The sequence below is a fragment of the Colobus angolensis genome, unplaced genomic scaffold, assembly GCF_000951035.1.
Source record: "Colobus angolensis palliatus isolate OR3802 unplaced genomic scaffold, Cang.pa_1.0 Scaffold20, whole genome shotgun sequence".
Taxonomy (NCBI): domain Eukaryota; kingdom Metazoa; phylum Chordata; class Mammalia; order Primates; family Cercopithecidae; genus Colobus; species Colobus angolensis.
In genome coordinates this window covers 1,824,092-1,839,119 of record NW_012115155.1, presented here as the reverse complement: position 1 = coordinate 1,839,119, position 15,028 = coordinate 1,824,092, and positions in this window count along the sequence as shown.

Genomic DNA, 15,028 nt, shown 5'->3' with positions numbered 1-15,028 from the left:
CATGCCCAGCTAATTTTTTGTATTTTTAGTAGAGATGGGGTTTCTCCATGTTGGTCGGGCTGGTCTTGAACACCTGACCTCAGATGATCTGCCCACCTCTGCCTCCCAAAGTGCTGGGATTACAGGCATGAGCCACCATGCCTGGCCCAAATTTTGATCTTATTAAGAGCCATTAATAGTTTCCACAAATCCTTATGTTTAGCTCCTACAATGGGCCATATCATTTGAGGTTGAGGTGCCACTATACCGCCATGGTTCCAGATAACAGGAACTCTTGCCGTACTTCTTATCGTTTCTACCATCTGACTGTTTTGTTCAGATCAGCTGAACATAGTGTGGCCGTGGCACGCAGACTGAGAGGTGCAATTCAAGCTAAATATCCCCTTAGGGGACCAAATAATGATGATTCCATAGGAATCGTTGTGCAGCACCTCTGCCTGTTCTGCAATGCAATCTTCCTAAACCAGTACGTTCATTTTTTCTGGCCAGGTTCGATTTTATTTACAAATAGGTTTTTGAGGGTGGTATGCCTCAATTATAGGAGCAGATTTATTCTGGTAAATACTGAGATCAGAAAGCATGTGTAACTGTGTCATAGAGGGATTACATCCAGGCATTATTACTAGCCAGAATTGGTAAATATGCCCAATAAGAATAATTGCTCTCTGTGTCAGCCCTTGGTGAAGGAATACTCACGGCAGTGGTGATCACTGCTATCATACTACCATTCAGTTACTCACTGTGACTGGTTGTCTCGCTTTCCTCAGGTTTTCTTCCACCATCTGTGACAGCTTCTTCATCTGTCCCCAGGTGGGTGGCTGCGTTCGACAGGTGTTGCTCGTGACAGTTGGGGTCCTCCTCAGCATCAGTCTCAACATGGCTGCAACCAGGGGGTTCTTGGGATCCTCCCAGAATCTCTTTCTTGGCATCTGGCTCTTGATAAGGTTTTAGGTGTCTTGATGGCATCCAAATCAGCTGTTGATTTTGGCCTAGAGAAACACAAGCATAACCTCTACCCCAAGTTATTATTCTACCTATTTCCCAACTTTTTGTTATCGGGTCTCTCCACCAAACCCATTGTTCTGCTTCTGTCTTTGTAGCTGGTTTCTGTAGATGCTGTTCAGCTGCTGATAACATCTGGCCTTTGGGCAGGCTCAAAAAATTTAAAGTTAATAATGCTAGATTCAGTTGCGTCTGCGGTGTTCCATATTCTTTATTTCCCCCTTCTGCTTTTGCAACTGCTGTTTTAGGGAGAGATTCATTCTTTCCACTATGGCTTGTCCTTGAGAATTGTATGGGATACCTGTAATGTGTTTAATATTCCACATAGAGAAAAATGTAGCTAGAGCTTGGCTAATATATCCTGGGGCATTATCTGTTTTAATAGAAGCTGGAATGCCCGTCACTGCAAAACGCTGCAAAAGGTGACATTTAACACAGGCAGAAGACTCTCCTCATTGGCATGTAGCCCAAACAAAGTGAGAAAAGGTGTCCACACATACATGTACATAAGCTAGTCTCCCAAACCAGGGAACATGTGTGACACCCATTTGCCAAAGAGAGTTAGGTTCCAATCCTTGAGGATGAACTCCTCCTGTAAAAGATGAGGAATGAACCATTTGGCAAGTTGGACATTGCTGGATAATAGCTTTAGCTTCTTTCCAGGTAATGCTGTATCTGTGTTTGAGACCAGAGGCATCAACATGGGTTAAACTGTGAAAGTGTCTAGCATTAGATGTTGCATTAGCAGCTAGGCAATCAGCCATTTGATTCCCTTCAGTCAAAGGTCCTGGAAGAGGTGTATGAGCTGATGTAAAAAGGGTGCATTCTACTTCTAACTGCTGTTTGCAATTGGGCAAATAAAGTCATCAGTTGTTCATCTGTATGAAAGTCATCAGTTGTTCATCTGTATGAAATCGTAACTGAGCATTTTCAATTAACTGTGTGGAATGAACCATGTATGAAGAATCAGAAATCACATTAATGGGCATATCAAAAGCAGTCAATACCTCAATTACAGCTCTAAGCTCCACTTTTTGAGCTGAAGTATAGGGCGTCTGGAAAACTTTACTTTTTGAGCCAGAATAAGAAGTTTTACCGTTACTAGACCCATCTGTAAAACAATGAAAACGCTTAACAGGCTGCAGGTTGTTTACTGCAGGAATTGTAAATGCAAAATGTCCACAGTCTTACTCAGCTAAGGGGATAGTAAAGAAACAGTCTTTTAAATATATGACTGTTAAAGGCCAATTTTTTGGAATTATAGCAGGAGAAGGCGACCCTGGCTGTTATGCTCCCATAGGTTGTATAACTGAATTGATGGGTCTTAAGTCAGTTAACATTCTCCATTTACCTGATTTTTTCTTAATTACGAAAACTGGAGAATTCCAAGGGGAACATGTTGGAGCTATGTGCCCATTTTCTAATTGTGCAGTAACTAATTCCTCTAAAGCCTCCAGTTTCTCTTTACTTAGTGGCCATTGTTCTATCCAAATTGGCTTATCTGTTAACCATTTTAAAGGCGTAGGTTCTGGAGGCTTAACAATGGTCACCATCAAAAATGATATCCTAATCTTCGGCGGGAACTTTGTCTTTCCGCTTGAAGCAGTTTTTTTCAAACCTTGCAAATTTTTTTCTAGTCCCATACCAGGGACATACCCCATTTCATGCATCATATGTTGATTTTGAGGGCTATATAATTGTTCTGGAATTAGAACTTGTGCTCCCCACTGTTGTAATAAATCTCTCTCCCATAAATGTATAGGTACAGAAGTTATAATTGGCTAAATAGTGCCAGGTTGTCCATGAGGCCCTTCACAATGCAAAATATAGCTACTTTGACATACTTCAGGGGCTACAGCCAACTCCAACTATGTTAAATTGAGCGTGTTGAATTGGCCACACAGACAGCCAGTGCTGTAGAGAAATGATTGAAATGTCCGCTCCTGTATCTACCAAACCTTTAAATTTATTTCCCTGACTAGTTATTTCACAGGTAGGATGTTTGTCAGTAATTTGATTCACCCAATAAGCTGCTTTGCCTTATTTATTTGTGCTTCCAAATCCTCCTGTTAGTTTAATTTCACTTTTTCCCGTTTCCACACATGGCATAATCAGGAGCTGTGCTATGCGCTCTCCTAGCTCTGCTTTTCAGGGAACAGAAGTAGATATAACAATTTGAATTTCCCCCATTATAATCTGAATCAATGGCTCCTGTATGTATTTGTACCCCTTTAAAATTTAAACAAGACCTTCCTAAAAGTAATCCTATCATCCCCACTGGCAAGGGTCCAGACTCCTGTTGGGACCTTTTGTGGGGGTTCCCCAGGCAGAAGGCTCGCAGCTTTCATGCAGCATAAATCTACTGCAGCACTACCGGCCGTGGTGGGGGACAGATATTGTACAGGGTTGAGGGAATGGCCTGAGCTGGAAATGGCCCGGTTTAGAATGGGGCCCAGGTTGGGCCCCTCATGGTGTTTCCTGAAATCGGGTTCCCTTCTTTATCAAACTTAGAGTGACACTGATTATCCCAATGTTTTCCTTTTTTACATTTTGGACAAATTTCAGGCTCAGCAGTTTTCTTTTTCCCTTATCTGGCGGCCTGACTCTCTGATTTTTTTCTACATTCTTTTTTAGTATGACCATGCTTCCCGCAGTTAAAACAAGCTCCAGGAAATGGAGTATTTCCTTTATCCACTCTCAGTCCTGCCATTGCCTGTGCCAACAAAGTAGTTTTATGCAGATTACCTCCGATACCATCACAGGTCTTGATATAATCAACTAAATGTATTTTCCCTCTGATAGGTCACAGAGCAGCCTGGCAATCGGGATTAGCATTGTGGAAAGCTAGTAACTGCAACGCTATATCCTGAGCAGCTGAATCTGCATCACCTTTTTAAGAGACTCCTGTAACTGAGCTATAAAATCCACATATGGTTCTTTTGGTCTCTGTTTTATAGCACTAAAGGAAGGGTATTGTTCTCCACCTGATTTTTTCCCAAGCTCTAATGCACACTCCTCTAAGCTGTTCTATGGCATCATCCTGCAAGACCACTTGTGCATTTAAAGCAGCTCAGCCGCCAACTCCCAAAAGTTGGTCTGCAGTTATATTAATCTGAGGTTGGACCTGGGCATTGTGAGCAGCCTGAATGGAAGCTTCATCTGCCCACTAAGTTTTAAATTGTAAAAACTGAGCGGGAGTTAGATAAGCTCGAGTAAGAGTGTCCCAGTCAGTAGGAATCATCTGACTGGAAACAGCAACATTCTTTAACAGTCCCATTACAAAAGGAGAACCTGGTCCATACTGATTAATAGCTTGTTTAAATTCTCTGAGTAATTTAAAAGGAAAAGACTCAAATGTAGCTATAATATTTCCCTGTTGATCTGGGGGGTGTATTGTAACAGGGAGCTGCCAAGCCTCTAAATCACCCTCTCGTCTAGCTTGCTGAATTGCTGCCTGAATAGAACTAAGAGCGGTTTCTTGGGGTGCTGCTCGAACAGTCACTGGGGCAACTACTTTTCACCCAGTGTCCTCCAGAAAAGAAAGATCTGGAGAGTCTTTTTCTTCAAAATAATAAGGAGGGGGTGCAGAAGGGTAGGGATGAACCTCTTCCTCCTTTGCTGCTTTAGTTTTAGCTGGCAAATAAACCTGCTCTGTAACCTCTTCTGTTACTTTGTTATACTCTCCTTCCTCCTCCTCATCAGTGTGAAAAAGTTCCAAGGTGGAATGAACCAGAGCCCATACCCGTCCCATTGTTAGCCTGATGCTTCCAAACTCCCCTTCTTACTCACCACGGGGATTGCTTTAAGAGTGCTCAGGTATCCTCCAGCTAGTTCCACATTCTCCAACCATCACTCTGGGGCCTTTTGACCTGAATTCGAGCCCCCACGAATGGTCGCCACTTGCTGAGAACAGCTTGATCAGAGAGACCCTAACCCAGCGGTGCCAGAGAAATTAAAGACACACACACAGAAGTATAGAGGTGTGAAGTGGGAAATCAGGGGTCTCACAGCCTTCAGAGCTGAGAGCTCTGAACAGAGATTTACCCACATATTTATTAACAGCAAGCCAGTCATTAGCAGTTTCTATAGATTTTAGATTAACTAAAAGTATCCCTTATGGGAAACAAAGGGATGGGCTGAAATAAAGGGATGAGTTGGGCTAGTTATCTGCAGCAGGAGCACGTCCTTAAGGCACAGATCGCTCATGCTATTGTTTGTGGTTTAAGAATGCCTTTAAGCTGTTTTCCACCCTGGTTGGGCCAGGTGTTCCTTGCCCTCATTCTGGTAAACCCACAGCCTTCCAGCGGGGGTGTCGTGGCCATCATGAACATGTCACGGTGCTGCAGAGATTTTGTTTATGGCCAGATTTGGGGCCAGTTTATGGCCAGATTTCGGGGGGCCTGTTCCCAATAGTGATATCCCCTTTGTCATTTTTTATTGTGTCTATTTGATTCTTTTCTCTTTTCTTCTTTGTTAGTCTAAAGTGGTCTATCTATTTTGTTAATTTTTTAAAAAAATCAGTTACTGGATTCATTGATTTTTTGGAGGGTTTTTCGTGTCTCTATCTCCTTCAGATTTTTTCTGATCTTAGTTATTTCTTGTCTTATGCTAGTTTTTGGATTAATTTGTTCTTACCTCTCTAGCCCTTTTAATTGTGATGTTAGGGTATCAATTTGAGATATTTCAAGCTTTCTGATGTGGGCGTTTAGTGCTATAAATTTCCCTCTTAACACCGCTTTAGCTGTGTCCCAGAGAAGCTGGTATGTTGTCTCTTTGTTCTCATTGGTTTCCAATAACTTCTTGATATCTGCCTTAATTTCATGATTCACCCAGGAGTCATTCAGGAGCAGGTTGCTCAATCTCCACATAATTGTGTGGTTTTGAGTGGGTTTCTTAATCCTGAGTTCTAATTTGATTGCACTGTGGTCTGAGAGACTGTTATGATTTCAGTTCTTTTGCGTTTGTCAAGGAGGGTTTTACTTCCAGTTACGTGGTCGATTTTGGAATAAGTGCCACATGGCACTGAGAATAACGTATATTTTGTTGATTTGGGGTAAAGAGTTCTGCAGATGTCTACTAGGTCCACTTGATCCAAAGCTGAGTTCAAGTCCTGATTAGCCTTGCTAATTTTCTGTCTCACAGATCTGTCTAGTACTGACAGAGAGATGTTGACGTCTCCCATTATTATTGTGTGGGAGTCTAAGTCTCTTCACAGGTCTCTAAGAACTTGTTTTAGGAATCTGGGTGGTCCTGTATTGGGTGCATGTATATTTAGAATAGTTAGCTCTTCTTGTTAAAGAAGAAGGGCACATCAGCCTGAAGCAGGGGTGAGGACTTCTGGAAGGTGGGGGGTGGGGAGGCTTGGGTGCATAACAGATCCATTGGTGCCCCAAGCGTGGCCAGCTTGGAGCTCCAGGCAGTGGTGACCTTGGGAGTAGCCTGTCCCTATAATCAGCCTCAAATGAGGTCAACTTCCACCAACAGGGCCAGTAAGCACAAAAAAAGCACCCCACATTTGGTGGGCCTCTAGCTTTTGAGATATTGATAGCTGGACCTGAGACAGGGCACACACTCTGTGTGTCTATATGTATTTGTGTGTGTATGTGTGTGTGTGTCTGTGTAAAGCTTGCACTATTGGTTATGGGGGTGTGCGGGAGGGATAAGCATCCTTTGACTACCTTTTATATACACCTCAAAGTGCACTGCTTCCTTGAAAGTCTTTTCACAGTGGTTTTAACAAACTTCCTGTAAACAGAGTATCAGAAATGAAATACTTTTCTAAGAACACACTTTTGGAGAATGTGTCACCAGACCCTGGGTCCACGCCTTGGCTAAGTCCCAAGATCTGATCAGGCTCTTTGGTGGTAAGAAGCAGAGTCACTTAGGCTTTTTCAAGACAGAGGTGGTTTTCAGGTTGGGCCCTGTTCCAGGGGCTGGCTGGGAATGGGGGCGGCAACTCAGAAATGGGTGTGCTTGGGTTCTATCCCAGCTTGCTTCTTGCTATCTCTTGGTGCATGTACTTTTCCCCTCATGTTTTCCAAATACCGAAAACCCAGTTCTTCATTGCCTCTAACTTCAGTAGCTCATGGCCCATCGCAGCTGTCCCACCCAATTTCTCCATTTCATAACTCTCCAGCTTCTGTCCCTGTTGCTAACTTGCTCGGTCTCTTTCTACTTCCTGGTCTAAATTCCTGAAAGAAGGGATGAGATAAGCTCAGCCTGTCTTGTAATGCCAGCCTATCAGTCTCTGGCCTGCCTGGCTTGCTCTGATGGGGCTCATGGTGAGGAGGAAGGGGAGGGGTGCTGTGGCTCTCCCTCACAGTAAGGGGCTGCCCATTTTCTTGGTGCTCCCAGGCCTCCTGCAAGATGTCCTCCAGGAGAGGAAGGTCTCCTTGCCTTCATGCTGAAACCCCTCTCTGTGATGCCATCTAGTGAGAGAGGGCTGAAGGCCAGTGGTCTTAATCCAAAAGGGAAGGCTGCATGGTTTGGGCAAAGAGACCTGAGAGGGTCTCCATATCTTCAGAAGAGACATCAGTGAGCCCTGGGTCAAGTCCATTCCCCTACCTTCAGGGAGTCCATAGTCTAACCATTTCCATTTTTTAAACATTTACTGAAACCCATCCTCAAACCTCTGCTGGAAGAGAGAGACGTGCGTGTGTGTGTGTGTGCGCGTGTGTGTGTGTTTTGAAAAAGAGTCTCACTCTGTCATCCAGGCTAGAATGCAGTGGTGCGGCGATAATGGCTCACTGCAGCCTCGATCTTCTGGGTTCAAGTGGTTCTTCTACTTCAGCCTCTTGGGTAGCTGGGACTACTTTTTTTTTTTTTGTAGAGATGAAGTCTCACTATGTTGCCTAGGCTAGTCTTAAACTCCTGGGCTCAAGCGATCCTCCTGCCTTAGCCTCCCAAAGTGCTGGGATTTCAGGCTGTGAGCCACCGCGCCTGGCCTAGTGTTCTTTAGTGCGACGCTCCATCCCCTTCACCATCTGGAAGGTTCTCTTTCATGCCTAGATCCCAACATAGCTATTGGAGCACAGGAGATGAATGGGTGGAGAGTAGGAAGGATAACTGAAGAAGATGAAATGGTGAGTGAGGACTCAGTTTCACTCCCTTAACAAATAAATATTGTGATCCTAATAACAACTAATATTTATTGTTTATTTATTGTGCATTGTGTTACCAGGATGATCTCATTTAACTTCACAACAATTCTATGAAGTCAATACTGTTACTTCCCCTTATTTAATAAAAGGCAAGGAAACTGCATGGACTTGATAAATTTACAGAGATTCCACCACTACTTACCAGGGTGGGGCTAGATGACATTCCATGTCCTTCCATCTTGATGTTCTGGATTCTAAATTTGTCTATTAGAACCAACTCTTATATTTTTTATAGCAAATATACTCTATGAACATGCATGTCCATGAAAATGTAAATGAATATTAGATACATAGTTTTCATATTTCTTTTATATTCCTTAATTCAACAAACATTATTGTTATTTTTTTGAGACAGGGTCTTGCTCTGTTGCTCAGGCTGGAGTGCAGTGGCACAATCTTGGCTCATTGCAGCCTCAGCCTCCTGGGTTCAAGTGATCCTTCCACCTTACCCTCCCCAGTAGCTGGGACCACAGATGTGCACCACCACACCTGGCTAATCTTTTTTGTATTTTTTGTTGAGACGCGGTTTTGCCATGTTCCCCAGGCTGGTCTTGAACTCCTGAGCTCAAGCAATCCACCCACCTCGGTCTCCCAAGGTGCTGGGATTATGGACATGAGCCACTGTTCCCGGACAATTTTTTTAAAAAAATCGAGACAGGGTCTTGCTCTGTTGCCCAGGTTGGAGTGCAGTGGCGTGATGTCGACTTACTGCAGCCTTGACCTCTGAGGTTCAAGTGATCCTTCCACCTCAGCCTCCTGAGTAGCTGGGCATGGGCCACCGTGCCTGGCTAATTTTTGTGTTTTTTGTAGAGACAGGGTTTCACCATGTTGCCCAGGGTGGTCTGGCACTCCTGGGCTCAAGGGATCTACCCGCCTCAGCCTCCCAAAGTGCTGGGACTACAGGTGTAAGCCACCACACCTGGCCTCAAAAAATGTTTATGGAGAGACTGTATTGTGCCAAACATCTTGCTGCGTTCTGGGGATACAGAAATGAGTAAGACAAGGCTGCTGCTGAGTGGGGCAAACTTACCAGCTGATTTCTTTAGAGCAAAGGACATTTGCTGATTTGTATATTTTTCCATATTACATATTTTAAAGAATAATTAAGTAAAATACAAATATCCTCACATAATATCTTTACTCTTAGAGACCCCAAAGCTGAAAGTTTAAATAAAAAGTTAAAAAATCTAAATCTGTAATATTTTCATTGATTACCACGTAGCAGAGAGAAGAGTGGAGTGGGTATCAGGATCATGGCTCACTGCAGCCTCGACTACCTGGGCCCAGGTGAGCCTCCCACCTCAGTCCCCCAGGTAGCTGGGACTACAGGTACACGCCACCACGCCCGGCTAGACAACCAAACCTTTGCAGGAAACCAAGGTCCTGCCCAAACCTGGCTCTTCTGCTAATTGGGTAAGTCCATGAAGCTTTCTGGGCCTGAGTTTCTGCATAAAGTCACACTAATAACAGCTACTCTATGTCTCAGAATGTTTTGAGGATCATTGGGAAAATACTTTACAAACTGGAAGTTCTAGAAAGGAAAGCAATGATAATCACTTCTAAAATGAAGGGACTTGGCCAGGCGCAGTGGCTCACGCCTGTAATTCCAGCACTCTGAGAGGCTGAGGCAGGAGAATCGCTTGAACCCGGGAGGCAGAGGTTGCAGTGAGCAGAGATTGTGCCACTGCACTTCAGCCTAAGTGACAGAGCAAGACTCCACCTCAAAAAAAAAAAAAAAGAAGTAACTGCAGTGAAGTATCCTGATTCTTTGGTCATAGATATTTTTGGCCTTAGAAGGAGAATGGCATGATAACCTGAGTCAATGCAAGACACGGGGAGCTGGCAGGTCTTCAGAGACAGCTGTTGAACCCAGGGGTACTCGTTCCCTTGGCCAGCCCCTGATTATGGCCATGGTCCCTCAGGAACCCGGATGATTGATCCCACAGGGAGTCCCCAAACGTCACGTGGTCAATGATTTCACCGAAGGAACTTTTTCTAAGGTATTGATTGTGGAAGAAAATACATATAAGGCTTTTTTTTTGCCTTTTTCACCTAAAAGTGGTCTGAAACAAGGAAGGCAAGCACAGGTGATAATCTGTTAAACATTATTTGGAAGTGGATTTGGTGGGACACGGGTTACAACTTGGGAGGCAGGAGAGGCCTTTCTTGTGGCATCCACCAGGTGGCACCAGATCCCCAATACAGTCAATAGAATCTTTCCAAGGGGCCACAACCTTTTCAACGTGGGGAGAGCAGAGAACTAAGAGAAACTGACTGTTGTTTATAGGTGGGGAAACTGAAATGGACACAGGAGAAATGTGGCAGACACCACTTTAGCCAAGCAACCAAGGTAAACATCACCAGTGAGAAGACATGGGAACAGGCTCAAAGTCTGGAGCCAGAAAGTTCACACCAAGCCTGGAGCCAGAAAGTTCACACCAACAATGCAATGTGGGGCAAGAAAGGGAGACTGGGTAGGTGGAATTAGCCAGGGATTCATTAGCTGCTGGTTGGGTGTTGATGAATGAAGCAATGTACACAGCGTGGTGTTAAACATGGATGCTGAGGGAAGCAATTCCCTGAACAAACATTGCCTGGGCCCTTCCTCGCCACAGATGCAGGGACTAAGTAGGCCTTGCCTCGGAGGTCAGTACAGGGGCCAAGGGGCAGGGGCCTGGGGAAACCCTAGGTGAGAAGGACACTAAGCAAGAAGGTGGTGGGGTCATAGGGAATAGCATGTGCTGAGGCCCGGGGGTACGGATGAGTGGGTTATGCTTCGGAAGCTGCTGGTAGGTCAGGTCAGTGACTGGTTCCTGTGGAGGAGGAATGCAGAGGAGCACATGGGAGCCCTCAGGGGCCTTAAAAATTACCCACAAGAAGGATAAACCAGAAACTAAAGAGATGGTTGCCCACAGGGGGAGGGGTGGGTACCTATGGGGCAGCAAGATGGCGGAATGGAGATGGATTGGGAATGGGAAGGAATGATACTTCTCTGAATATCTCTGTATTTAGAGCCATTGTAATGTTCCACATACCCTGAAATAAATAATTAAACCCAACGAGGGTGCAGGGGAACCCATGATGGAATACAGACAGTAACACATGAACCTAACCCATATGAAACACAACCACACTGATGGGAGTAGGAGACAAAGAAAGCAACGGAACCAGCCCAGGCAACTTGGGAACCAGTATTTTAACTGGACTCTATAAAGCTAAAGTAAAAAAGACACTAATACCGTAATGTAGTTAGTAAATGTGTTTCTCGCAAGGAGATGTGTTAGCAGATGGGATGTTACTTTCTGGATACACCAAGATTGAACACATAAGGTAACACATTGTAGATGATGGGAGCTAAGTTGTTCACTGAAGGGGAAATAAGCTACAAGTAAGGAAAGGAGGAAGGCCAAAACAAACCCCAGGTGTTGGACTGGAATCAGAAGCATTGGTATCAATTTATTTCTTTTTTTTGAGACAGGGTCTCATTCTGTCACCTGGACCAGAGTGTAGTGGCGTAATCATGACTCACTGCAGCCTCGACTTCCTGGGCTCAGGTGATCTTTCCACTTCAGCCTCCCATGTAGCTGGGACTACATGTGTTTGCCACCATGCCCGGTTATATTTTTTGTATTTTTGTGTTTTTAGTAGAGATGAGGTTTCGCCATGTTGCCCAGGCTGGTCTCAAACTCCTAGGCTCAAGCGATCTGCTCACCTTGGCCTCCCAAAGTGCTGGCATTACAGGCGTGAGCCACCACGCCTGGCCATAATTCGTGCTTTTTGATATATATACAAGACGTAAAGATAGAGAGACGAAAATGTGTGTGTGTGTGTGCTTGTTGAGGGAGACTCAGTATAAATACTTGTATTTTCCAGCTGTGGCCACTGAGAGGGCTCAGAAGCAATTGGATTATAGTACTAACAAGTACCAGTCTCTGTAGCAGGTCTTGATTTCTAAATGCCATTCCCCAGTGAAAGGAACCAGGGCTCCTTGGAGAAATGGTTGATTCTAGGGCTGACGTGGGAAAGATACAGATGAGTCTGGAATATGCTGTGATGCTGGAAAGTAAAGATGTGCTTAGGAAAGGTCGAGGATGCACTGAAAGGTCAGAGGCATGACCTGAGGGGCTCCCAATGGCCAGAGCTGGAACAATTTGAGTAACAAAATAAACAATGGTAGTGCTGGATTATAACCTGTATAATAAAATAAATGTCCATGATTCCATGCTAATATAAAAATCTACTGAATAAAGAAGTAACTAAATGAGGGTGAGGGATAGCTCATGGACATTATCATTAAGCAGACATCATGATAACGGCTGTGGCAGACAAAACCCACTCACTGATGGATGCTAAAGTGGGAATTCATATACAGATAGGTAGATACAGAGTGGGAGAAAAGCTGAGGAGAAACAGGATGTTTGCATAATCTCAAAGTCTCTCCCCTTGATTATATTAATGTTCCAGTGGAGAAACCTGGCAGACACCACTTTAGCCAAGCAACCAAGGTAAACATCACCAGTCAGAAGACATATCGACGTCACAAGCCCCTTGATAAGATGCACCAAGAAGAACATATTGCTTCTGCGGAATTCTTGCAAAAATGCACAACCTCACCCTAGTCTTGGGAAAGCATTAGACACACGTACACTGTGAGGGCCGGTCTACAAAACAACTGCCAAAGGTGTCAAGGTCACAAATGATGAGAAAAGACTGAGGAACTGTCACGGATGAGGAGAAGAAGGGGACACGTTGACCAACTGCAGTGTGGACTCCTGGAACACTGAAGGGACATTACTCAATAAAGGTGTACCAATGGTAATTTCCTGTTTCTGGTCATTTGTCGTGCAGGAGACGTTAATGTTAGAGGAATCTGAGTGAAATACAGATGGCAACTTTCTGTACCATTTTTGCAATTATTCCTCAATCAAACGTTTTTAAAAAATGACTCTGCTGCTTAGGTCCCGCCCTGTGAGTGAAGGGAGAGTCACGGGTTTGAGCTCTTGTTTTACGCCAGGTATACTCTGCACATTTCCTAACTGAATCCTCACAACCCCATGTGAGGTGAGCACTTGTCTTTGCGCCAGGGGAAAATGAAGTTCGGAAACGTTAAGAAGGCCACATGGTGAGTAAGAGCAGGACTGGGATTCAGAGGCAACCAGCTGGGCTCCAGAGTCAGGCAGTTTCCTACATGGAGAGAAGAGGTTGCAGATGAAAAGTGGAGGGGAACATGGAGAGGCAAGGGCCCGCAGGGCCACGGAAGGAATCTGGACTTTACTTTAGAGGCCATGGCCCAACCCTGGCTGCACATCAGATCCATGTGGGGGGCCTTGAACACCATTATTGCCTGGGCCCCACCCCAGAAGGCCTGACCCAGGTGGTCTGGTGCACAGCTTGGGCAGGGTACACCTGCGAGGCTCTGCAGAGTGGCTCCAACATGCAGCTGGGTTGGGGCTTCCCATGGCCAAGCCCTAGAGCAGGGCCCTTCCCTGTAGACGCCTGGTGCAGGGCAGTGGAAGGGCCTCTTCTCTTCACCCTGTCCCAGGGCTCCAGCCTGGAGCACCCACTTTTGTTTTCTTTCGTGGGGGTGACAAGATGTCTGACCCTGAGGTGAGCCTGTCCAGTTTATCCTCAGAAAAAGCCTTGGTGCCAGACAGCAGGAGCTGTGACGGGCATTCCAGAGCCAGACCCCTGCCCCGGCCCCTAGATGGCCTCCTTTATCGCACCCCTACTCCCCGCAGTCAATTCTGCACACCAACTTGAAAAATCTGCTTAAAACGGAAAACAGCTCATGTCACTCCCCTGCTGAGTCCCTGTAAAAGCTCCCCCTCTCACTGAGCATGAAATCCCAAATCCAAAGTCTTTGTTTTCTGGCTGCAAGAGGCCATGTGGCCTGGCCCCTGGCTACCTCTGTGTCCGTTCCCGGCCGTGCTTCCTTCAGCTCCCCAGGCCTTCTTCCCACTCCCTCAGCACGCCAGGCACACCTCCTTGGAGGGCCTTTGCAGGCGCTGTCCCTGGGCTTGAAAGCTCCATTCCCAAATTACCGCTTGGCTTTCTCCTTCACTTCAGTCACACATCCACTCAATGACAGCTCCTCTGAGGGGCCTCTGGTGGCCACTCCCTATTCCTTGCCATACTCCAGCATTCTCTAGCGGCAGTCAGTGCTCACAAGCCGACATTACACTACACACGTGTGTGTCTGTTTCCTGTTGATGGTGTGTCTGCCGTGCCATGGGGCCGACTTGGGGTAGTGGCCCCTCTGAGACTTGGATCTGTGCCTGGCTCCTGGATGGTACTCAGCCACTCTTATGAATTTTGTGTGCATGTGTGTGCATATGTGTGTGTGTGTGTGCATGTGTGGCTGTATGCACATGTGCCGCCTCCTAGGCCCGCATCCGCATGGAGTGGTGGCTCCTCCCCTCTGCACCACCGCCCAGCCAGCCATGGTGGCGTGAGCCTCACTCCCCACAGCGAGCAGATGCCCATCAGGTGCCCGCCTGCAGGAACACTACTGTGCCAGGGCAGCAACTGCAGCCAAAGGCCCAGGGCTCCTTCGTGGTCAACAGAACCAGCCTCTTGGGACAAGTGAGACAAGTAAGTGCCTGGACTTATCCCAGAAGGAAAAGCAACCTCCGGAAGGTAAGCATGCCATTTTTGTCAAAAGTGGGATGAGAAACAGCAATTGTGAACTTTGAGTAGTAAAGTTAATGCAACCTCATTTTATCCCCAAAGCTGATGACAGGGGCAAATTGGTAGTTCAGAAAAGAAGGACAAGGGGAAGGAGAAGGAGGAGCAGGAAGAGGAGGGAAGGAGGAGGAAGGTGGGAAGCAGAGAAAGAAAGCACAGAGGCCATTGTGGGTGGGGGAAGG